Source organism: Phascolarctos cinereus, unplaced genomic scaffold (assembly GCF_003287225.1).
Source record: "Phascolarctos cinereus isolate Bilbo 61053 unplaced genomic scaffold, phaCin_HiC Scaffold_3;HRSCAF=262, whole genome shotgun sequence".
In the NCBI taxonomy this organism is placed as follows: domain Eukaryota; kingdom Metazoa; phylum Chordata; class Mammalia; order Diprotodontia; family Phascolarctidae; genus Phascolarctos; species Phascolarctos cinereus.
Genome location: NW_027555736.1, coordinates 102795255 through 102821347, shown reverse-complemented (window position 1 = coordinate 102821347; position 26093 = coordinate 102795255). Strand labels below are relative to the sequence as shown.

The 26093-nt window shown below is 39.3% G+C and overlaps 1 protein-coding gene across 1 annotated transcript in view; it reads right to left on the bottom strand.

Moving 5' to 3' along the window:
• The window catches only part of SORCS1 (sortilin related VPS10 domain containing receptor 1), a 705676-nt gene that overhangs the window by 288682 nt on the left and 390901 nt on the right, over window positions 1–26093 (bottom strand).

Sequence of the window (26093 nt, the reverse complement as noted above, 5' to 3'; positions counted from 1 at the left end):
TTTTGGTTCCACCTCCCAAGCTTTGAGCTCATCCTGTTGTGTTTGGTCAATATAGTTGTCTTCTTTGGCTAAGATAGTACTACCTCTTTGAGGCAGGGAGCTGACATTGATGGAAATGCAACATAACTCCAAAAGTTCGTTCTTCTTTGTTTCCTCTTTGGGCTCCATGTCTGAAGTTTGTGGTCTTTGGGCAGCTAGGTGGCACAGTGAGTAGAAAGAGCCCTGGAGTCAGGAGGACCTGAGTTCACATCCAGCCTCAGACACTAGCTGTGTAATCCTGGACAAGTCACTTAACCCTGTTTGCCTCAGTGTCTCACCTGTAAAATGAGATGGAGAAGGAAATGGCAAACTATTACAGTATCTCTGCCAAGAAAACCCCACGTAGGGTCACAGAGTCAGACATGACTGAAACGACTGAAAAACAATCATGGGTTTAGGAAATTAAAATGAAAAAAAAACATTAAAACAAGAAGGGTTATACTTGCTTTGCTTTGATTTAAGCAAGAATATAGACCCAGGTATAATGAGTATAAATGCAGAGAGAGATTTGGGCTCCAGGTAAGGAAAAACTTCCTTGCAATTATAATTATTAGAAATCTTCAAGACATGAATATTTGTTGACGATCTTATAGAGGGAAATTCTTATTCGGGTGAAGGCTAGACTATACATTATGCCTGGAAAGTCCATTCTAAATTTGTTAACATTCTAACTTTCTGTGATTCTAACACATATAGAGGTGGAAAACAAGCTTGCATCACCTATACTGACAAAACTTTCATTCCCAGGAAGACACTCTGGGTTTTCCCTGAAATAGTTTGATTAATATGGCAAGTAAAGGAGATTTTGCTTAAAAAGTCATTTTAATTTAATTTGGAATCAGCAATAAATCTCCAGGAGAAAGATGGGTCAAAGGGTTATACATTAAATTACTTGTAACAATCATGTTTAGGTCTCTAAGCAACTGGAGGCAGCTAGGTGGTGTAGTGGAGAGAGCCCTGAGCCTGGAATTCAAATCCAGCTTCAAATTACTTACTAGCTGTGTGACCCAGGGCAAGTTACTTATCCTCAATCTGCCTCATTTTCCTCAAATGTAAAGTGGAGATAATAGCACCTACCTGGGTTGTTGTGAGGATCAAATGAGATAATAATTCTAAAGTGCCAGGTACATAATAGGCATTTATACATTCTCATTTCCTTCCTTCCTTCTTTTCCTGCTAAATCACTTGTTAATGAAACAGTTTTTATTTAAAAAAAATAATAATAATTGGTAGATACTGGACATGGTGAGCCCCAAACAACATCCCAAAGAATGAAAATAAAACACCCTGACATACTAGGATTGGAGGTTAGAGATAGCAAGTCAATTAAACTAGATAATATCAAGCTCTTTTGATAATCAACCCTGAAGATGATAAGAAAGGAGCTAGGGAGAAGGAAAAGATTAACTTACTCCTGAAAGGAGTTAAGGATGAGTGCCTTCAGGGGGTCATGCAGAAGGTGATCAGCTGAAAATTGTCTCTTACTTTTAGGATATAAAGGTCAAATAAAGGATTTAGAATTGTTGATATTAGTAAGATCCTGCTGATAAGAAGGACCTACAACCACACCGAAGACAAATGTGCCAAGGAAATAGTCACTTTTAACCCTTTTAGTACCATCAAATATGACTTCTACAATTCAGCAGATAACTAATTAGCTAATCTGCCCAAGGTGCAGGTACAAAAAAATATGCCTGCAAGTCTAGGTGAGGAAATAGATCTGATGATTAGCCTAAGGACAGCCAGCCGGCAGAGATCTGGAGTTCAGAATTCCGGAGTCTTACCATGCCATAGGGAGCTGACTGATGTGCCATCTGGGCATGAAATTTTTTGGTTTCTTAAAGCTTATAAATATATATTTCATGGATCTGAGGGAAAGAGAGATAGGGCCATTTCACAGGCATATGCCAAGTCTAATAACATCTATGTACCCTAGATTCCCAAAACTGTGCAGGGACTAAAGGAACTTTGTACCAGCCTCAGAAATGACAGAAGCAGAAGGGAAACACAATCCCTGAGGATGAAAAAGTCTTTGAAGGGAGAGGAGGCTTTTCGAGGGAGGAGGATAACTCCACCTTCCCCATTACCCATCACAAATATATAATTGCTTAGCCCCTTTCAACTGGCTGCCCTCTTCATTTACCATCACTCGATAAGCAGAGCAGAGCCTTTGTACTTTAATTTGTCTGGTCCTGAACAGAATCTCAATACTATAATAAGAGGAGGATATTTGCTATTCTACTTCTCTCTGGGCAACTTGGTGCAATGAGGTTAAATCAAGGTAATACCACTAGTTTTCTCTTATTTTGTTCCTCCCCCTCTCTTCAGAGTCCCGTTGGGACGCGTTAGTCTGGTGTTCCAGTACCGGTCAATGGCTCTGTCAGTAGGTTCCCCAACGTGACAATCTGATTGTCTCAGTAGTTAGAGTGACAGCAGAGTGAGAGAAGGGTCCTTCTCCTTGCCCCCCAAAGACTGGACATGCATAGTCTGAGCAGCGAGGTTTTCATGTGATCCCGTCTCCCAAGAACAAGGAAGTTCCTTTTAACTAACACTTAACTAAGCACCGGGGTTTTGGCCAGGACCTCCCTAGAACGAGATTCTAGGCCTATCATCCCCTGCCCCCTTGGAGCTTAGTCTGGAAGTTTGCAGACGCAGGCAAGAAAAGTAATTTCTCTTGGCTCATGCTTTGTGGCTGTGGTTTTGCAAGCTTTCCAACGAGATGTAAAACAAAGGTCCTGACCACTCTGAGTCATTAACGCTCCCTGGGAACTTTCTGCAAGGGAAGAGATATTAGCAGCATTGCCCTGGCCTGATTCCATCCCAAGTAATTGCATTCCGCTTCCTGAAATTCCCTTGGTACTTTAAACCAGAGAACTGTTGTCCCATTCCCTCCCCTCAGGCTTCACCACTAGCAATTAGCCAGTTGCCCAGCTCCAACCAGGCACTCGTGAGGCCTGAATTGCTTGGGTGAAGTCACTGGGGGGGAAGGGGGATATGTTCACCAATCGTCTCCTTGAGCAGCTCCAACTGGCTGCCTTTATTTCTAAATCCTTCCACTTCAAAGGCATGTGAGAAACAGGAATCTCCCTGTAGTGTTCTGTCCCCATCCCTCATTCCCCTCCAGTGAGCTATCCAGATGTAGGTTATTATTCCAATTTTACAGATGAGAAAAATGAGGTGCCCTAAAAGGAAAGATACTATCCCCGTACTATCTATGGTCCTAGAAGAGCAAATGCAGGAGAAAGTGCTTAATGAAGGCTTTTTGCTGTCCACAGCAGTAGAGGAGTTCATAGGGATTACTCTGAATATAGCTGGACTACTCAGGCCAGTGGATTAAAAACCCACTGCTTCACTTCTTCCACACACACATTCTGCTCTGGGATTACCAATGTCCACCTACATCTTAGCAGGTTTTGTTTTTTTCTTAGGGAAGGGAAGAGCATTTTTATAGCAGCTCCCATGTGGCAGACACTGTGCTAAGTGCTTTACAAATAAAATCTCATTTGATCCTATCAACCCTGGGAGATGAGTGCTATTATTAGCACCATTTTACATTAAAGGAAATTGAGGCAACCATGGGTTAAATAACTTGTCCAGGGTCTGAATAAGAGTCTCAGATTGAATTTGAACTTAGATCTTTCTGTTTCCAGGCTCAGCACTCTGTATAAACACTGGGCTACCTAGCAGCCTCCTTAGGCTGTTTGTTAACCTAACCTCATCTCTCTTCTTCTCCAGGTCTGTTCTTATACACTCAGATACTATGGGCTACTCATTGTGGGTTGAGGGCAGAAGGGCCATTGTCTCAGTAGTTATCATACCACCTTTCACTGTCAAAATGCTTTCATACATATTTACATCCCCCTTAAACTAAGAAGGGCCCTTTGGAGTAGGTAGCCTAGACATTCTTATCTCTCTTTTGCAGATAAAGATACTGGAACCAAGAGCATTTAAATAACTGGTAAAATGTCACAGTGCTAATTGGTCATAGAGCTTCAATTAAAATCCAGATCTGTTGAAGCCCATCTTCTTTCCATGTGCCTTGAAGGAACTAGCCATGTTCTTTATAACCTACTAAAGAGGGCAAGTCTTGGCATATTTTGAACAATGGGGGGACTGTCCAATAAGGTAGACTCAGAAAATGCTTAGAGTTGCTCTGGTGGGTGAGTTACACAGGGCTACCCTGTAAGGAACAGGCCCTCATTGGCCAATCCCATTACATACATATATAGGCAGCTAGGTGGTGCAGTGGATGGAGGGCTGGGCCTGAAGACAGGAAGACTCATCTTCCTGAGTTCAAATCTGGCTTCAGGCAGCCTTGTGACTCTGGGCAAGTAACTTAACCCTATTTGCCTCAGTGTTTTTCATCTGTAAAATGAGCTAAAGAAGGAAATGGCAAATCACTTGAGTATCTGCCAAAAAAAACCTCAAAAGGATCACGAAGAGTTGGACATAACTGAAAACAAGTACACAATATACATATACATATTTTAATTGAAGTTCTGTAACATATAATATATGTATATGTATGGATATACATACATACATACATGTATACACTTACAAATCCTTATATATGTAGAGGTATCTCCATCTATGTTTATAGATGTATCTACAAGTGTGTATATCTGTGTATATGTATATCTGTGTGTGTGTGTGTGTGTGTGTGTGTGTGTGTGTGTATTCTAGACCTGTGATTTCTTAGTATAGAGAATATCCTCCAGGGAAATGGTTCAAAGAGTCATAGAATTGCACTGTCCGAAAGGGACTTAGTGGCCATTAATACAAACTAGACACAGAAAGTACATCCGCTAAAAAACATAGCACCCAGTACACATTCAGCCTGCAAATGAAATTAGCAGGAACTTCAAAGGCCCCTCCAGTCCAACCTGTACCTGGAAAGGAGTCCCCTCTCTGACATCCTGGATACAGCCTTTGTTTGAAGATCTCTTTGAGAACCTCCAATAAATGCGAAGCCACTACCTTTTAAGGCTGCCCATCTCACTTTTTATTTTTTACGGGTCTAATTGCTAGGAAGTTTTATTTTTTTTGTTTGTTTTTTTTCCCCTAACATTGAGTTTAAACTTTCCTCTTTATAATTCTGCCTAAACGTATAATTTTAGAGAGTTGTTCAGTGGACAGAGAGGTTAACTTGCTAGGCCAAGTCTTCCTGACTCAAGACCGGGCCTCTTTTTACTAAGGCTCTTTATCCATATACCTCTATATCTACACAGCAAACTATACATCAAAATTCTTGTGGTCTACCATCTCTAGATGACCCCCTCCATGGTTTTACCCCCAAGAACAGGCTGTGACTAGTTGCATGCTCTTGGTCACTCTATGCCCCCCTCTTCTTCACTTTAGTGTTTCTTTCCTTTTGGCAATATCTTCCCAAAAGAGACACCAGGAGGAGAACACAAGGCCACAATTCGAATAGGAAGTGCCCTGCAGAATCTGAGCTTAGCCCTTTCATCATCTCTCACAAACTACTGACACACATAGTAAGGGGGTGGTGGGATGCTAACTAACAGCCATGTCCTCTCTTCCCATGTATCTACAGTCTTGCACATGCCAGATCCCAATACACAACTGAAACCTCCCTACCTTCTGACTCATCCTCCAATACACCAATTCATTCTCTCACCATTCTATTATATACATCCAACCACATACTTAAGGAAGCTAGCTGCCTCGGGAGATAGAGCACTGGCCCTGGAGTCAGGCTCAAACACTTACTAGCTGTGTGCCCTTAGGCAAGGCACTTTACCTCAATTTCCTTATCTGTACAAAGGCATTGATAATAGCACCTACCTCCCGGGGCTGTGTGGAGATGAAATGAGATAACTTCAAAACTCTGTATAAATGATAGCCAGCATTAACTCCCGGCAGACTGTTCTCTGTCTCACCTCAACTAATAATTGGTCTTCCAATTTTCTTTGATTAAAGTCCCAGGTCAGTTTCTCTGTTTCCAAATCCATGAATATGACCACCCTCAGCCCATTATTCCCTGATGTTTGTACGCAGCTCCAAGGAATTATAATCACCTCTGATTCCCTTTTTCCTTACTAGGCCCAACATCATACCAAAGTCCTGACACAGGCTGGCTAGATTTTAAAAGCTATTGTAGTAAAGGAGCTGCTAAGGAAAGAAAAGAATTAAAACTTAAAAAAAAAAAGCACTACATTGTAGCCTTGGAAGAGAGACCCTCGAGTATTATTTCCCAAACTTAGTTGGCCATACAGCTTACTTCTGAGTTCTGGATATACTGAAGGAATCCATAAACCCATAAATGCTGATCTGGAGGGCCTGGTTGTATGGAACACTTCCCCCAATATAAAAAGGGATGAGGTATATTTTGGACCAAAGTAGAAAAAAAATAAGTATATCTGTATGTACAGTTACCATAGATAAGGAACTGGGGTATATATCTTATTTGATTTTTAATACTTTAACATTAATATTTAGAATGAAATTTCAAATTAATATTTGGGGGGGGAAATATCATGGGCATTCACATTTTCTCATTGAACCCCTAAGGATTCCCAATGGATAGAACAGAAGGTTTCTGCAGAACAATTTGGGCAATGAAGCTGTAGAATATTAGGGAAAAAAAGCAGATCTAAATCTGATCCTAGTTGCTTAGTCATGTTAGTCATGTCTGACTCTGTGACCTCATTTGGGGTTTTCTTGGCAAGGATGTGGAATGGTTTGTCATTTTCTTCTCCAGCTCTGTTTTTTACAGATAAGGAAAGTAAGGCAAACATGGTTAAGTGACTTGCCCAGGGTCACACAGTCAACATATGTCTGAAGCTGGATTTGAACTCAAATGAGTTTTCCTGACTCCAGGCTGGGTGCTCTATGCACTGTGGCACCACCTACATGCCACTGAAATCAGTAGCCACTTAAAACACAAACCTGGATGGTCTGAATTCAGTGAATTCCTATTTCATTCTCTGCTCCTGCCATTCTGTTTTCACATATACATCAGTACTGTAGTTTCTTTTCTCCCTACAAAACTTTAGGGCTAAATCAGGGTAGTAAAAGGAATAAAAAGAACATTGAACTTGCTGAGGAAAAAGCTGGGAGGGTCTTGCCCATTGCCAGGTTTACTGCCAGCTGTAAAGCAAAGAAGCTGGCCAGAGGGAAGCTAAGAAACAGAGACTTGTCCGTAGCTTTTGTATGAAGTCCCCCCACCCCCACAGCCAACCTGCTTTTCTTCCCTTCCCTACCCTTTCCTGTGCATCTTAATCTTTTTTTTTTTTAGTTCAATGCAAGTTCATTGAGGGTAGAGACTGCTTCATTTTTGTTTTTGTACACCCAACACGTAATCCAAATACCTTGCTTATGGTAGAAACTTATCCAATGCTAACAGAACTGAGTTGAATTATTTTATCTTCAAGGTAAAGTCTGAATGTGATGCCTCATTTTCTCCAAGATGTAACCTGAGGTTTTCAAAGCAGTCATGGCAGAATGGTTAATGAACAGTGGCATATTTGGGTTCAAATCCTGCTCCTGCCACTTACTGAGTCCTTGATCAGGATCTCTGAGCCTCAGTTTCCTCCTCCGTAAAATCGAGGAACTGGACTAAACGACCTTTATAGACCATTAACTATAAATCTCTGATCCTCTGACAACCAGCCTAGCTAGGCTGGTCCTACATCATAGGAGAGTTTGCAGCCCACATGAAGCATTTTCTTGGCCACAACACATAAATCCAACTACTAAAAAGAAGAGGCACTAGAGTCAGTGGATGGATTCATGGATCAGAAACGGTGAAGTATTGTTACTTGTCATCTTTGCATGTGAATCAGGGATGACTGCTGTTTACCCCAAATCAGTTACAGAAACTTCCAGGGACTAGCAGCTCACTTTTTTCCATTCCTAGTTAACATATGGATCATATCGTCTACAGTAGCCACAAAAGAGACTATGCAATAGCAAATCATGCCAGAGCCCTCACACCAAGCTCTATTTGATTCTGTTGTCTTCTGGGCAATGTGATGATACCCCCAGAATGACATTTCAACATAAGAGGAAAGAATAGTGATAGTTGAGAGAAATTATTATTAATAACCAATGATTTGGGGAGATCCAGAATTTCCTTCCCCGATTTCTTCTAAAATCCTGATTTTAAAAGTTCAGTCTCCTGAAGTTCAGTCACATTGCTGATAACAAGATTGGACTTCTCTTGTTCAAGTCCCCACCCTGGTGGAGTGACCATGTTGTTCTGCTCAGGCTTGGGTTGGGCATAAATTATTCAAATAAATTACAAGGCTGGGGGTTGTCTGGGTATAGAGATAAGTCTCTCTGTCCAAGGGTGCCATGATGTCACTCTCAGGCACCCATTTTAATATAACCTACTTCTCATTGTGTTAGCCAGTCAGAGCTGATTGCCACTCCTCTTCCAAAAGAACATATAAGCACTGAGGCCGCTGCCATCCTGTTCTTTGGTCTAAAAGAGAGACGGCCAAGTGACCATCCTTTTATTAATAATATGCTGGCCTTATTAACAAAGTGATTAAATTATCCAGAAAGCATGCCTCAAAACTTTTTAATTACCATACAGTGAAGTAATTTGTACTCAGATTTGGCAATTACATGGGCCACTGAAAGAACTTGCCAGTGAACAAAAAAAGAAGAGAGTGAAAAGGGGGCTGGCAAAGGAGGAAAGAGAAAGAGGGGAAGAAGAGAAGGAGGGAGACTGAGCAAAGAAGGAAAAGAGAGAATGGGGTATGGGAAGAAAAAAAAGAGGAAAAGGAAGCAGAAGAGAGGGAGAGGAGTAGAAAAGGAGAAAGAAGTGAAAGGAAAAGAGGGGGAGATGTGGAAAGGAAGAAATCTAGTCTGTAAGCATGTGAACTAGCAGGAAAACACCTAGTTGTATTCCAACCGGTTAAGTCTGCCATTAGTTCTCCAGTGTTCCTAGATTGCTCCTTATCCGTAACAAGAAAACCCTGGATTTTAGACCCACTATCATGAAGCTCACTATTTGTGCTGGGAGAGCCTTCTCCTCTGCAGCCTTTACCCTAATGAATTTGCCTTTACTTCCCCAATCCCTCCTACTTGCTAAGTCTTGGTCCTTTTCCGCTTTTTCCCCCCTTCCCTTAATTCTTTTGTTTCAAGGCAGTATGGAAAGTGCTTTGGAGTCCAGGATGGGTACAACCCAAGGGCTCCTTTTTCTTTGTTTGCTTATGTATTTGTTTGTTCTTCTTCTCTCTCTCTTTCTTTCTTTATTTACTTTAGGAACGCCGATGAGTTATGATGCAAGAACATAGGTTTGGAGTTGGAAGGGGTCTGAGAGGTCATTTAATCCAAAGTCCTCATTTTACAGCTGAGGAAAATGAGGCCAGTGGGGTTTAAGTGACTTGCCCAAGGACACACAGAAGTAAGCATTCGAGGTGGGATTTAAATCCAAATTCCCTGACTACAGATTTAGTACTGTAGCTATAATTATCACTCTATCTCATTTTCTACAGTGCCTATGTTTAGTGTTTTGGTTCTCACCTTTTAGGCTTCCTTTACAAAGCCCTTTTCAGATGAAACTCAAAACAACATTATGATCACCCCACCACCACCACCCCCCCTATACCCAACACTGATGGTGATTCATATACCTAGGATTTTTGCCCATTTTTTTTATAAGTTCAAAACACTTCTCTTTTTTCCCCCTCTCAATGGCCTTCTGAATAGCAGCTTGTGTCGAGTAAGTCTGCGTAGGCCGTCTGTGTTTTATATCAAGTCAGAGCCACGTGCTGTGCAAAAGGAAAGGAGTTAAAACCCTGTGGTGAGGGAGTAGAACTCCTGAAAATGAAATCTCAGAAGAAAGCCCCCCTCTCTCGTTTTAACAAAGAGATGTCTTTGAAAACATTGTAATAGTCTTCTTTCACATGGCCAGATCTAAATTGTGGGCAAGCTCTATTTAATTTCAGCCAAGAAACAACTTTACTGTTGTTGCTGCTGCTGTTGTTATTATTGGTGGTGGGAGGGGGTGGAGGGGGTGGTAGCGGGGTGTTTGTGTGTGTGTGTGTGTGTGTGTGTGTGTGTGTGTGTGTGTGTGTGTGTGTGTGTTTGTTGGGAGTAGCTCAATCTCTTAAGCAGGAGTCTCAACAAATGCGGAAGAGTTTGAGTATCTTCTACTGTTTTCCAACTTGTTTGCCGTAAGTGTATCACTGCCCATTTCCTTAAGCCCAAAAGAAATTCTAGAGTCCTGGCCTCTTTGACCCTACCTCTGCACAGCAGCTAAGTGCAGTATGCCCACATGTACCTGAGAGATGAATGATGGTCTCTGTTCCAAAGACACAAGAGACAAAATGGGAGACCCCCAATTCTTCCCCAGGCAAGCAAGATCATCAAGTCTTCCTCAGACCAGTCGAGGGCAGTGGGGCCCAAACACAAATAATAAACATTTCGGTGGATACAAATGGATTGTCTTCATTAGAATGGGAAAAACAACTCAGAGGTACATCAGAAGAACTCGTATGAGTTGTACTGACACAGATGCCTATTGCTAATAACAACTCCACTTCATTCCACTGATTCCTGACAGATGGAAGCTGGACTATCTTCCATAATTTTCAGGACTTCTTGGACTTTCAACATGTTTAGATAGGAAAATCCCATAATACCTTAACATCCAAGCGACACATTACTCCTATGTGAATTATTCCAAAAGTAGGTTGCTTCTCATCGGTAGTGCCAACACAATTAAAAACTTAATATTGTTTTACTCACATAACCATTGTAAGATTACTGTTTGTTTTATTAAGCTTTTAGAAAATGTTAACCCCTAGATATCCATAGGAAGTCTGGACAGATTAAATGGGATGTGTTCTTTGGTATATGTTCAGGGAAGTACAGCCTTCACCAAAATATTCTACACAAATTCCTGTGATGATAGGCGACCTGCCACTTCTTTGTCAATCCATCGGTCATCACGCGAGCCACTGAACATCTCTGGGTCTCGCCTTTTCTACCTGTAAAATGGAGATTAGAAAACTGCTCTTCCACTCTCCCAGTGCTTTAAATGAGAGGATATGTATGGTATGATATGGTACTGGACTTTCTGAAGCACTCCATAAATGTTTGTTATTTTAAAGCCTTCATTATCTGCCTCCAGGCTAGCTTTGCAAAATTTTTTCATGTTAAGACCCTTCCCACATTTCACTTTCAAGACAAAGTGGACATTTTGTTTATCTCAAAGCTTGGCAAGCTACTAGCCACTTCTGTGATTTTTTATAAGCTGTCCCCAGGGGCAGCTAGGTGGCGCAGTGGATAGAGTACCGGCTCTGGAGTCAGGAGGAGCTGAGTTCAGTAGCCTCAGACACATAATACTCACTAGCTATGTGACTCTGGGCAAGTCACTTAACCCCAGTTGCCTCACACACACACACAAAAATACATATATGTGTGTGTGTGTGTGTGTGTATGTGTGTATATATATATATATATATATATATATATATATATATATATACACACACACACACTCATACATATATACATACATATATACATATACATATATATATATATATGCCATCGCCAGTGCACTCTTTTATATTCTACCCCCTTATAATTGTACCACAAGAGAGTACAGGAGAGTACAGGAAGCTTTTCCCAATGCCCTTAGTTGTTCAACCTTTCCCTATTCCTTAAGTGATATTGGATATACTTACCTGTTTATTTTACATCCCTTTGATAGAATATAAACTCCTTGAGGACAGGGACTCTTTTGTTCTTGTCTGTGCATGCCATGGTGCCTTGCTCGTAGTTGATACTTAACAAAATTTGTTGAGTGGTAGAATAGTAACAGAGATTCAAGGGATTGAGGCCAATGCTGCTAACATCTCATCTCTAAAGTGGGTACTAACCAAGTGGGTGAATCTATATACCACTAGCAAATGCCTAATTACCTTTTAGAATACTCTCAACTTGGATTTATAAATAATTTTCATTTCCTTTGTATCAAACTCTTTACTTGTTATCTGCACTGGCTGCTCCTTCCGCTTCCTACTAGGAAGATGGTCACTTACCAGTGTTCTCACATTCAATCATCAGCAGAGCAAATGCAATCTCTTTTTTCCCCCCACATCTTGTTATAGAAGAAATTACTTGGAGGAATGAGAGTCTCATTTTCAGAGAGCCCTGAGCTGGATTTCTAAATGCGTGAGGTCAGCAGCTGCCTGTACAATTACTATAGGTGTCAATTTAATTGGCATGGGCTTAGGTCTGGAGGTCTAATGATGGCATTTGTGATTTGTGGCTGCATCACTACTTGTTTAATCTCCAGAAATGAGTCTGCAAGATGATAGCCTGGAAGTTTCACAGAACAGAGAAATATCTGGGGAAGCATTAGTTATGTCCCAATAAGGGGCATAAAGTTAGTCTCAGTATGGGATGTAAATTTAGTCCCAATAAGCAGTAAATGCATATGAAAAATGGCTTGGCAAGGCCAACATCTATAAAGTTCATGGCATCAAATAATCTAAGTTCATAGAAGCAAAGAATCAGGATCTTAAAGGTCATCTAGTCTAAACCCTACCTGAAGTAAAGATTTTTATTTAACATCTCTTTAAAGTGGTCACTTATTTTCTGTTTAAAAACATCCACTGTTAGGGAATCCACTAACTCCTAGGGAAGCCCTTTTCATTGTTGGACACATCGCTTCCACCTGGGACACCTTATCACCTGCTCTGTCACTGCCTTCTTCTTGCCATCTGCTGAATGAACCCTTCAAAACTCTGCCCCAGTTCCTAGGGCATTTCATCCCTTCGCCCTGAGTCTGAGCTCTTTTGAATGGTCAACATGACTACAAATTTAACTAATCTACCATATCTGCTTGGCTCCAGACAAAACCAGACCAGACCATATTTCACACACTATATAATCATCCCTGCCCCTTCTTTTCCACTTCCCATCTAATCACAAGAATCTAATCAAGATTACCATTGCTTCTAGGAAGGATGGGTCAGTCAGTTGACCTGTGGCTCCACACTCCATCCTTGGTACTTTACTCCCCAAAGCAGAGCTCCTTTCCTCAGCCAGTTCTCCCTTATTAATAATGCTCTCTCCTATGGAGGTTCATGTGGACACGGACTGTTTCATATTTGTTTCCGTCAATGCTTAGCACAGAGCCTGGAACATAGTAAATGCTTAAGAAATGATTGACATCTTCCTGATATTCCTTTCATGTACCCTTCTATTAACTTCCACCTCTTGGTCCTAGTTCTTCCATCTTAAACCAAGGCAATGAAGTCAAATTGTTGCAACAATAAGCCTTTAATCATTAGAAGGCAGCAACAATGACAATATCTTTTATAAGTCTTCTTTTATCTGGGCTAACCATCCTCAGTTCCTTCTATTTATCTTCATATGACCTGATTTTGTGTCCCCTCACCCTCTTAGTCACCCTCTTCTACATGCCTTGTAGTTTTTCAATATCCAGAGCTAAATAAGATACACCAGAAGTTGACTTGTCAGGGCAGAATACAATAGAAAGTCCATCTTCTTTGCCAGGAACACTCTATATAATCCAATTACTCATGAAAAAAAAGATACCATTCACACAATGAATTCCTAATCTCTGATGGCCATCTCAAAAACACATTACATCAGTAACAAATGGTTCAGGAATGACAGATACTGGGTTGTTCAGTTCAATCCATTCCTGCTATTAGGAAAATAGCTCAAAATGCATGTCATCCTAATATTAATTCTGTTGGATTGACATATTGGCTCATTAGGAGTATACTAATTTCTAGACCAGCAATGACAATAGAGGTTACCAGATAAAATGATAGAATAATCAGGTTGCAAAAGATTCCCAAGAAATAGGCAAAAGATCTCTATGTACCAAAAATTTTTATAGTAGTTCTTTCAGTGGTAGATTAAAAATTGGAAATTAAAAGGTTTCCTTCTACTGGGCAATGATTAAAAAAATCATGGTATATGAATACAACGGAATATTATCGTACCATAAGAAATGATGAAATGGACAATTTCAGAGGAAAGTGGGAAAGCATTTATAAAATTATACACAATCAAATGGATACAACTAACAGAACAATTTATAAAATAGTAACATTATAGATGACAGTGGATAGAGTGCCAGCCTGGAGTCAGGAAGACCTGAGTTCAAATCTAGTCTCAGACACTTACTAGTTATATGACTCTAAGCAAGTCACTTAATGTTATTTGCCTCAGTTTCCTCATCTGTAAAATGGGCTGGAAAGGAAAATGGCACAGCACTTCTGTATCTTTGCCAAGAAAACCCCAGGTGGGGTTATGAAGAGTTGGACATTACTGAAAATGACTAAACAAGAACATTATAGAGAGAATGCACTTTTTTTTTTTGGCTACACAATGGGGTTAAGTGACTTGCCCTGGATCACACAGCTAGTGTATCATATTTCTGAGGCTGGGTTTGAACTCAGGTCCTCCTAACTCCAGGGCTGGTGCTCTATCCACTGCGCCATCTAGCTGCCCCCTGAGAATCTACTTTAAAAGACCTTAGAAGTGTGATCAATGAAATGGCAATGATAACCCAAAACAGTGACCCAAAGTCCAAAAGAATGAAGATGAAACTTGCCACTCATTTCCTGACAAAGAAGTAATGAACTTAAAAAGAAAGAAACATACTTTTGGAGATGGAATGTGGAAATTTGTTTTGATGAACTATGTAGTTAAATATTGAGGGATTTTTTTTTCTTAATTTCCTTAATAGGGGAGACAGGTAGTGGGAGGAACAGATTAATTTTTTTTAAATTTGCTGATTGAAAATTAAAGTGATATGCTCCCCCCAGAACTAAAGAAATAAAAAGGATTCAAATGGTCATCTGGTCTACCTAGCTTCCGTCCATCAAAAGCATCCCAAAGAGGAGAAACTATCTGCCTACCCCATACTCAAAACTATTGCAATGTGTCCTCTGCAGAGGATACACAGAGAGTTTATCCTACAAGGCTGTCAAAATGCTTTAATCAGGACATGATAAACAGGAGCCAGAATAGCTTTATAACAACCAGACTTAAAATGAGACGCAGTTTGCCTTTCTTTTTTATTATTTTCTATGTGCCCTGCATTTTATCTTCCATAATATAAATCATACTTGAAGAGCATGAGGTTTATTGGGGAAGTATGCATCTGCAGAGAAGTGAAGCACTTAACCGCAAGAAAGTCAGTAAAACAGAAATTCCTTGGACATCTCCCCCAAACCTATGAAAACATAAACGATGATTGGGAATTATTACATTGCTACGGAAAGAGCATGAGCTTAGAAACCAGGAGACTTAGATTACTGTTCCAGTGCTATTCTTCTTCATGGATGTGTGTCTGTGGGTGTATCACTTGATTCCTCTGACCCTTACTCTCCTCAATTATATAAGGATAGTATAGTAATCACTTCCCTACTTACCTCAAAAGGATTCTGAAGATCACATGAGATAATATATGGAACGATCTTTGAAAACTAAAACTGCTATATAAAGGGGCATCATTTTCTCCTGCTGCTATAATGGTCTTTTCAGAATAAGTAAAGAAATGTTTAAGAACTTGGTTCAATTTTATCGACTGTCCCAGGTAAAGTTATGCTATTTCTCATATCCTTATATTTCTTCCTAGTTGGGCCTCTCAGGAAGTAGCCCAATGAACCATAAGTTTTACCATATATTTGAAATAACAGTGACCCAAATGGTTGGGGTTTGATAATTTTACTACCTCCTTTATTATACAAGCTCAGCCTTTTTCTATCAATTATTAGGTAACATCAAGCTGACACTGATACCAAGAAAGACAACTTCCAACTCAACAGCCTTCGCCAAAGAGGGAAGAGTAGGAGAGAATAGGGTCCTTCCTCAGACATTGGAAACCTTCATACACATGAGATTCTCCTAAATCTACAAAAGCTCAATAGGCTGCGTGTGCATGTGTGTGTGTGTGTGTGTGTGTGTGTGTGTGTGTGTGTATGTGTGCGTGTTGTGCATTCTCAGTAGAAGAGAGGGAAGAAAAGCATGATGCTGGAGCTTTTTTCTTCAGGAGATCAAAGAATTAATTGTATTCTTTCTGTTTGTAGAACAAACAATGTAGACTTGATATAGTGGGGAGATATGATGTTTCTTTAAACACCTGTGATTATATTTTCTCTCAAGCTTTACCTCACCTCAATCTAGAATTCCAAGCCTACCAGGGTTTGGGGGTGGGAAGGGCCAGATGCAGACAGGGAAGCTAGGAAGAGATTGTTCCTTTTCCTTTTTTCAAATTAACATTTCTTTTCACATATCACTTTGTTAACTCCAAGAATATTTCTGCCTAGGAAATTATGGGCAATATTCAACTCTAAACACCAAGCTAGTATCAGTTCCTGCATTCCAGGAAGTCTGGGCATTGCTTCACCTTCAGACACTGTGGTGCTTCATGGCCCCAGAATTTTATAATGCTCTTGACCAGAAAGATACACACCTTTCCCCAAAGATATATGGTTTTAATCTCAGGGAAAACAAAACAAAACAAAAGTCTCTCTTCCAAATGCCCTAATGTCAGCTTCTATATAAGATTCTGCATTTAGGTTCAAAATATCCACATGACAAGTACAGGATAGGGGAGATGTGGCACTACAACAGTTAAGATGAAAAGCACTTGTGAATTTTAGTCAACTTCAAGGTCAACATGCCATTCAAGGAAGACAGTTGAAGGAACTGGGGATGTTTAGCCTAGAGAAGGGAAAATTTAGAGACAATCATGATTGTCTTCAAATACTTGAAAAAATATTGTGTATAAAAGGGATTAAATTGAATCTCCTTGAAAGAAAAAGGAAAGGAACTATGACCAATTTGTGGAAGCTAAAAGGAGGGAGATTATTCTTCATTATCAGGAGTAACTTCCTAATAAATTAGGGAAGTTAAATGAACTACTTTTGGGAGGAGAAGGTAATTGGTTTTCTAGCACTGAAGTCTTCAAAGGGAGCTTGGATAACTAATCACACGTTGAGGATTATGTCTGCAGAAGTTGTTAGCTCTATATTTCTGTTGTTTGGGAACCCTTTACAGGAAGAATAAGTGTACATTTAGGTTACCTAGGTGGTGCAGTGGACAAAGTGCCAGACTTGGAATCAGGAAGACTTATTTTCCTAAGTTCAAATCTAGCCTCAGAAATTTACTAGCTATGTAATCGTAGCCAAGTCACTTAATCCTGTTTGCCTCAATTTTCTCACCTGTAGAATGAGCTGGAGAAGCAAATGGCAAACAATTCCAGTATCTTAGCCAAGAAAATTCCAAAAAGAAATGAAACAAGAAGAGTCAGAAAGACACGACTGAAAACTACTGAACAAAAGTGTACATTTACACAAAGGCGCAGAATCCTAGAAGCCTGTTGGGGACTTAAATTATGACATATTGTTGGCCATATGTATGGTTTTGAGAATCATGGGACTCAAATTCCTCTGTCAGTTTTCCAAAGAGCAAGCAAAGGAGATCTCCACCTCCAGCAGGGTTGTCCTAATAACTGCCCACATCAAATCACTGAATGATTTTCCAAATGGAAAATTCAGTGGCATTGCTGAATTCTTTATTTTATTTACTTATTCTTTACATTGCCTTTAACATAAAGGATTGCAACTGAAAATCATCATTAGCTGTGACTGTCTAGCACTTCCCCTTCTACAAAGTACATACATCTATGTATTTCTTCTTGTTTAGGTAAGAAAAGTAGTAAGGCAGCATTGCATCAGTTTCTACCTGGCCCTGAGCCAGGGTTCCAATCACTAAATACTAAAAGAAGAAAAAGCAATAGATTTTAATTGGTGCAGGGGGGAGGGGGTAAAGGTCAGTTACTAGGAACAATGGGTGTCTTTGGTCATAATTGGCGGAGTTCTGTGGTGGGAGTTTGTAAATGTCAGTAATGTACTTTAAATGGGAGGATAAAAGGCCTGGTCCCACGAAACAATGAAAGAATTAGCCAGCACAGACTTAAACAAAAAGTAATAATAATAACTGTTGGTTAAATAATCCCTGAATAAGGAAGTTGGGAAGGATATACAGAAGAAAAGAAAAACCAAGGAAAAGTAGATTCTCTCCATCTTCTGGATGACGCTTCCCAAAGACACAACCTCTATTTTCAAATCACAAGCTCTGTTTTGTTCCTGGACAGCCTCTGTGAGTCAAAACAACTTCATTATTCAAGTCAGCTTGGATGGTTTTTGCCTCTTGGAAAAGGTACAGAGATCCCAACGGAGCTCACGTTTGCTGAATCACAACACAGCAGTGTGTGGTATGAGCAGTCAGCTGCTCTTTATGGAAAAAGCCTGGGCCCAATTTCAGAACTAGATGGAAAACAAACACCAGACATCCCAAGGCTGGCTATACATTTGGAGGGCACTTCTTCCTGAAAATCCTCCAGGATTTCCTCCCACAAAGATTTTTTTTTCTTCATTGGCATTGGGAAAGCTAGAGGGGAATGTTGCCTAGAGCCATAGCACCTGCTCTAGAGACACTCAGTGAGTTCTGCAATGTCCGTCAAATTTCATTCCCTTTGGTAATGTTGCCACTAGCAATTCACTATTATCAGAGTCCATTGATGGGACTAAAAGAATTAGATGAAACAGTCGATGGTATTTCACTATGCTTACTACGTGTTTAAGAGAAGGCCTCAAATGGAAGGCCAGGCAGCTTACCTGGAGAAATTCCAAGGGGTGAGAAGCAAGGGAAGGGTACCAAGGCAGCCTAACACTAAGGCCAGGCCCGACATCTCCAAACATCTCCATCCACCCTGTTCCACCACAATGGGGATACAATACCCCAAAACCTCCCTTGCACTAGGACTAGGACTAACCTCTCCAAATTGGTACTGGGAAGGGGCAGGAAGGAGATTCAACCAGGAATGTCCCCAAAAAGTCAGGCCATGGTAGGGAAGTCCAGGATGTTTAGATAAATAGGTAGATGAGATATTTCTTAAGTTATTACTATGATATCTTGAGCTAAGCTCAAAGGACAAAACTTAAAACCAAGTCTCTACCCTCACAGAGCTTGCATTCTTATGGGGGAAGACAATAGGTAAAAGGGTAGGGGTAATGGCATGGTGTAGAGATGTCTCAGAAGTTGTGCAATGATCTGGTTACCTTGCATTGGCAAGGTAGGATGAAAGCCCACCTATCAAAGCCTGGCATTTCAGGAAAAGAGTCTAAGGTACTCTCACTAAGGGTAGGGGTAGGAGTCACACAGGAAGTGAACATAATAGTCAAGAACACTTAGGCCCTTGCTTTTTTTTTTTTTTAGAGCAATTTAGTCAGCTTGAAGGCCTCAACAGCTCAGGAATCAGAGGAGCTCAGGTAGATCTGCTTGCTTTCCAATTCCTGAGATCACAGGCAGAGAAATAATGAATCAAGTAGCAACTTGGTAGTTTCTAGAAAAAGAACATTCAAGAGATGTAGAGTTTCAGAAAAGAGACAGGTCCGTAATAAGAGGGTACCAAACTAGAGAAGAGGATGTGACTAGGTAATAGTTCGTTGGCCAGTGAAAGAATAGGCCACAAAATCTGAAGATTTTCCAGATATGGTCTCCTTCCATACCTCCAAAGCTGTTTTCCAACCACCTTGCCCCTAAAATTCTAGTGCATCCAGACTATGGGTCAGCCATGATTTTTTTTTTCTGTCTGGCAAGACATACTCCTGTCATTTACTTCACCATACCTACTTCTCAGAGGCAACAGACCTCTTATTAATTTACATTTCTTCTAGTAACCTTCCTTCTTTCTCTTGTCATAGTTACCTCATCTCTCTCTGAGAGAACTGGTCTCACACGCACACACACACACACACACACACACACACACACATACACACGCGCACACACACACACGCCCCTTCTACTGCTCCTATTCCTTAAGACTTTTCTTATTATTTTTATTATGTTCCTTTCTCAAACAATTGTTATTTTATTTTCTTCTGTAGCTGTTTCTTGTCATTGCTTATGACTGTTTAAATTTCATTTGGTAGTCTCTGAAAACTTTCTTCTTTGTCTGGGCCTCTCACAGGTCTTTCCCTTTAGTCACTCCTGTCTCCTCACCACCCACCCCCTCCTTAACTCTGAGAAGTATTTTTGATTTTATTTTTTTTCTACCATTTCCACTTCATTGAATTAATCCATGTTCGCCCCTCATACACATCTTTGCCTTCATCCTTAAAGGAGTTCTTTGCTAATTTTGGACATAGATCTGGGGAAGCTGTTACTCACAAGCAGACAAAATATTCTGGCCTCCAAACACAATATATACATATACATATATATACATATATATATATATATGTATATATATATACATATATATATATATATATTATATATATATATATATATATACACACACATATATATGTATATCTCCAAGGAACAAAGGAGAAACAAATTTTTCTTTTCCTCACTTAATTCTAGATCACATATCTCAAAAACTCAGACTCTTTCACCCACCAGGACTTAAGTCCACTGAATCCTAACTAATTCTAGTATTACATTCCTTCCACAGCAACATCTGCTAAGGAACAGTTGACCCAAAGGCCCATGAAATGAGAAGTGAATAAGAGGTTAGGCAATCTGGGAAAATATGGAGGCACATCACTGGAGGATCGAAGGAACAAAGAATAAATGGAAGACAGAGGGAATAACAAACAAAAGCCAGAAAGCTAGCATCATGAGAAAGGTCATAGGTCTAAAAGGATACTACCTGCAGTTTCTGAGGCTGGCATTGTTTTCTTAAATTCTCCAGGGAAGAAAAGTAGTTCTATTAAGTGATTTATTGACATTTGCTTTGTTGTACTGATGGCATTCAGGGAAGGCTTGAGGCGGGTTTGATATATTGGAGAGGAGCATCTCCAATATAGTAAATATAGCAAATTTGCTATACTGGCCAACATTTATCTCTATCCATCATGGGGACAGTATGGTCTTCTTGCTGGAGACAAATGTTCTAGATGCTGTGAGTATATCAGGCACTGGGAGTGATGAGAACCTTTGAGAATCCATGGTGAGGTATGTAGGTGCTAAATAAACCACAAGTTGAAAAGAATGGGACTTCCAGCCACTATGGAAAACAATACAAAACAAAAAAAATCATCTGATCTCTATGAAAGGATAATGGATGGTCATCTACCCTTAAGCTGGTCAAAATTAATGGAATACTCGATCAATCAATGGTCTAGATTGGGAAAAGGAATATAATAAATTCTCCCCTAGTTTTAGGAAGAAAAGCAGCCAACCCAAGTGAAGTTCTCATATATGAAATAATAATAGCAAGCATTTATGAACCTCAAGTCAATATCCCAAGTTATAGAGGATTCTTAAAAGCAGGACAACTTCAGCAGTAGGTACGATATAAGTTTTCTTAAGGCATAGTGACATAGGATGGATGGAGTCTTGGACTTAGAATCAGGAAAGCCTATTTAAGTCCTCCCTCAGATACTTATTAGCTGAGTGACCCTGGGAAAATCATTTTACCTTACATGGGTCTTTTTTTTTGTTGTTTTTTTCATCTTTTGAATGAGGATGATAAATAATATCAATCAACTTATAGTGCTGATGTAGAAATGAAATGAGACAATATATTTGAAGTACTTGTCAAACATTAAAGTTTATAAATTTTTTTTCTTTTTTATTTTAATACACTATGTGATGTCAAGTAAATAACTTTTCTTTGGCTTGGTCTTATCCCATGTATTAAATGGGTCAAACAACAATAGCAACAGTATAGTTATACTGTTGTAATGTATGGGATTATTTAAAATATTTTTTATGAACTTGATCTTAAATTAAGAAATTGAATATGTATTTTAAAATAACCAATCTAAATATATAATAAGTATAATATTATATAAATTATACATAATAATTACATATACATTCTATATCATGGTATATAGTTGTTATATACATGTATGTATATACATAAACATATATTTGGATATATAGTAATTGTATACTACATATAATAATATAGTAATTATCTTGGACATTTTAATTTTAAGTAGTTTATTGAATATTAGCTAAAATATAACATAAAGTAATATCCAATGAGCTACTTAATTTAAAATGTACTAAATAATTAGTTCATATTGGTTTTTAAACACAATTTTATTATAATTGAATTTATAAACCAACATAATTTTATTAAAATAGAATTTACAAACAAATATAATGTTATTATATAGTTAATGTTAACATAATTTCATTAAGAGCTTTAGTTTATGAGCTCTTTGGTATACACGCCTAATAGTGGTATTGCTGGATCAAAAGGTATGCACTCTTTTATAGCCCTCTGGGCATAGTTCCAAATCACTCTCCAGAATGGCTGGATCAATTCACAATTCCACCAACAATGCATTAGTGTTCCAATTTTGAAGGGTTTTTTTGTTTGTTTGTTTTTGCTTTATTTTGTTTCTTTTGCTAGGCAACTGAGGCTAAGTGACTTGCCCAGGGTCACACAGCTAGTAAGTGCCAAGTATTTGAGGCCAGATTTGATCACAGGTTCTCTTGACTCCAGGGCCGATGCTCTATCAGGATCCATACACACAAAAATATTTATAGCTGCCCTTTTTGTGGTATCAAAGAATCGGAAATTGAGGGGACGCCCCTCAGTTGCGGAACGGCTAAAAAAGTTGTGGTATATGAATGTAATGTAATACTATTGTGCTATAAGAAATGTTGAGCAGGTGTATTTCAGAAAAACCTGGAAAGACTAACATGAACTGATCCTGAGTGAAGTGAGCAGAACCAGGAGAACATTGTACACAGTAACAGCAACATTGTGCAATGATCAACTTTGATAGACTTGGCTCTTCTCAGCAATAAAATGATCTAAGACAATTCTAAGAAATTCATGATAGAAAATGCTATCCACATCTGGAGAAAGAATTATGGAGTTTGAATGCAGACTTCACTTTTTTTGTTACTTTTTTTTCTTTCTCATGGTTTTTCCCTTTTGTTCTGATTCTTTTTTTACAAGGTGACTAATGTGGAAATATGTTTAGTATGATTGTACATACAGAGAGAAGAGGAGGGAGGGAGAAAAAAATTTGGAACTCAAAATCTTATAAAAGTTATTGTTGAAAACCAATAAATGAATAAACAAATAAATACATATACAAATAAACAAATGAAAGGGGAAAAAAGAGCTTTAGTTTACATAACAAAACAACCTATATTTACATTATTTTATACACAGCCATAAAGAATACTTAGGATATTGAATAGATGCTTTTAGTTATACAAACTCTAGCCCAAAATAAAATTATGAAAAACTCCATATGAATTATGACATAGAAATATTTAAAATAAATATGTTCTTAAACATGTATCTTGCTCGAACTAAAAGTTAAGAGCCTAGTAATTTCAATTCCATCTAAAATAAGTTCAGAGACAGTGTTGCTGGTTTCCCTCACCAAAAAAAAAAAAAGAAACAAACAAAAATTTTTAAAAATCATTCCCCCAAATGCTTGATTGATATATTGCTTACTGAGGAATAAAACAGACATGTGAAGACTTCCTCTTTATCAATAATGCAGAAGACGTAGTTACTTTAAAGAGCATTTTGTAGGGCAATGTCTATGCTGCACTAAGTGAAAAGGTGAGTTATTCAGTCACCTTGATCAACACAGGCTGCCAGATAGGATAATTCACATTCTAACATTGATTTATTTTCCTGTCTAAATTATTTTGTTTGTGTATCAACATTAAAGGCAGCTTGGTGGCACAGAGAATAAAGTGCTGGGCTTGGAGTCAGAAAGACTCATCTTCCTGAGTTCAGTACTAGCTGTGCGACCTTGGGCAAGTCACTTAACCTTCTTTGCCTTGGTTTCTTCATCTGTAAAATGAGCTGGAGAAGGAAATGGTAAATCACTCCAATATCTTTGCCAAGAAAACCTTAAATGGGGTTGCAAAGAATTGGACATGACTGAACAACAACAACAAATCAATATTAATCCAATTAAGTAGAGAACTCCTAAATCTTTGCTTCATATTTTGCTGTGTAGATCAGATTAAATATTAGGCAGTCACAAACAGAAAATTTATTTCAAATGATTATTTATTAGGTGCCTATAATAAACACGCAAAATATCATGGTAGGAACTATGGAAGGTGCAAACAATGCTGGGAATACAAATGAGTATTAGACGGAAAGGCTAGCTAGTCAGTGATGGGGTTGGGTCCCATTCTCCCCTGGGCTTTTCCTTCATATACAGAAATGAGCAAATGTCTGTGATGAACTAAAAGGGTATAGATAATCTCATAATTAAGAAGGAAATGCCTTTACACTGAGTTTTCCACACAGCTGGGCAGATCCATTTTCAATAGCAATGGACATTTACCTGTTTGAAAAGATTCTATTTTATATAAGGTTGGCAAATTTCTGAGTTGACAGTTGTGGTAAGAGAACAGTTTATTGTCCACCTTCCTTGACCTTTACATTAATACGGCTTCCTCCCCCGTCCCCATACAACCTGATTGGTTCCAGCTTCCTTGAAGTAGCTTCCTGGTTTGGAGTCATAAAAGGTCCTGGCAACATGTAGTTGCTGAGTCTCAGACTTGGTGGGTGCCCAAGTTGCCAAGAGGTAGACCAGTTATGGCCAAAGAAAGTACCATCATATTCTTGTTATTCTTCCTGTGAAATTAAGCACCTGTGCTTCAGGGGACCTTCAACCCCACTCAAATGTGAGGTAAAGGGTGCTATGATTCAGTATCTGTGGGCACCCTTTCAGCAACCTCTAGATATAATTGTGGGTAGGGCCAAATGGAAACCCTTAGAGTTACCTGAACCATTACATGTATTTAACACCATACAATATCAGATCCCTGGGGAGGAGTGGGGAGATAAAATATAGTTCTTCTCTAGTGACTGTGAGGAAGGCAGATGGTACTTGGCAGCTTACAATGGACTACAGGAAGCTAAATTTAAAAAAAAAAATCATCAGTCTTGTCTCTTCTTACAAGTGTTTCTGATCTCATCAATGTTATAGACCACAAATTCCAGGACCAAGGTGAGTGGTATGGGGCTATCAACCTTACCAATGTTTTTCCTTCTATTTCTGTGGCTGAAACTAGTCAAGATCAGTTTGTTTTCATCTGGGAAGGAGTCCAATCTGCCTTTGGAGGCCTCATTAGTGTACACCACTATATTGATAACAAATATCTTGACTGGCCAGTGGAGGCCACAGCAGTTGAAGTAGCCCTAGCACTGAAGTAGATACTGGAATAGTAGTTCAAGTCCTCTTGATCGGTAAGCTTCCTTTCCTTTGGGATGGTTCAGGGAACTTTTTGCCAGAAAACAGCTAGGGAGATCAAGGGGGACTATTGTTGGGAGGTATCTGGCTTTCTAATATGAGGGAGATGCAATTGCTGCTTTATAACTATGGTGGGCATATATTTTCTTGGAGGAAAGGAGATCCTTCAGGTGACTTGCTGGTAATTCTGAGACACTGGATGAGAGTGAGGGAAAGTCCTTATTTAAGCGCAGTGGAAGAAGGGGCAATCCTGTCTACAATGGACTATAAGGGGACAAAGATTTTTTTAAAATCATTTCCCAATGTAGTTCTCAGGAAGGGGGAGTGGAAGGATTTTGGCAGGTGGGACAAAGAATACTGAGTGGGTGGTGGTACAGGGAGAGCCTCAGTATCAACCTAGATGTTGAGACAGGTTGCTTACAAGAGGTTTGTGATCTCTTAGCCATTTTTCTACAGATAACCTTGAAGTAGGATGAATAATTGTTGACCATATCAACAGTGTCCATGCAGTAGCCCTGATGCTCCTGGAGCTTCTCTTGCTCATCATTACCACCTCACATTAGGGAAAGAAATCTGCAGCTACACTGGGGTGTCATCATCTCTTCTGTAGTCCTGATATTCTTGTTGCAGCCCTGGTTCATTATCCTCACTTTGCATTAGGAAACCCACTGTGAACATCAAAAATGTGACATCACTCATGAAATAGACCAGACTGTGATACTTTGAGACATAGGTATTCTGAATGAAGAAGGAAAAGCTTACGACTTCTGGCTTTTATATTCCTCCATATTTTCTGTTTTGTTT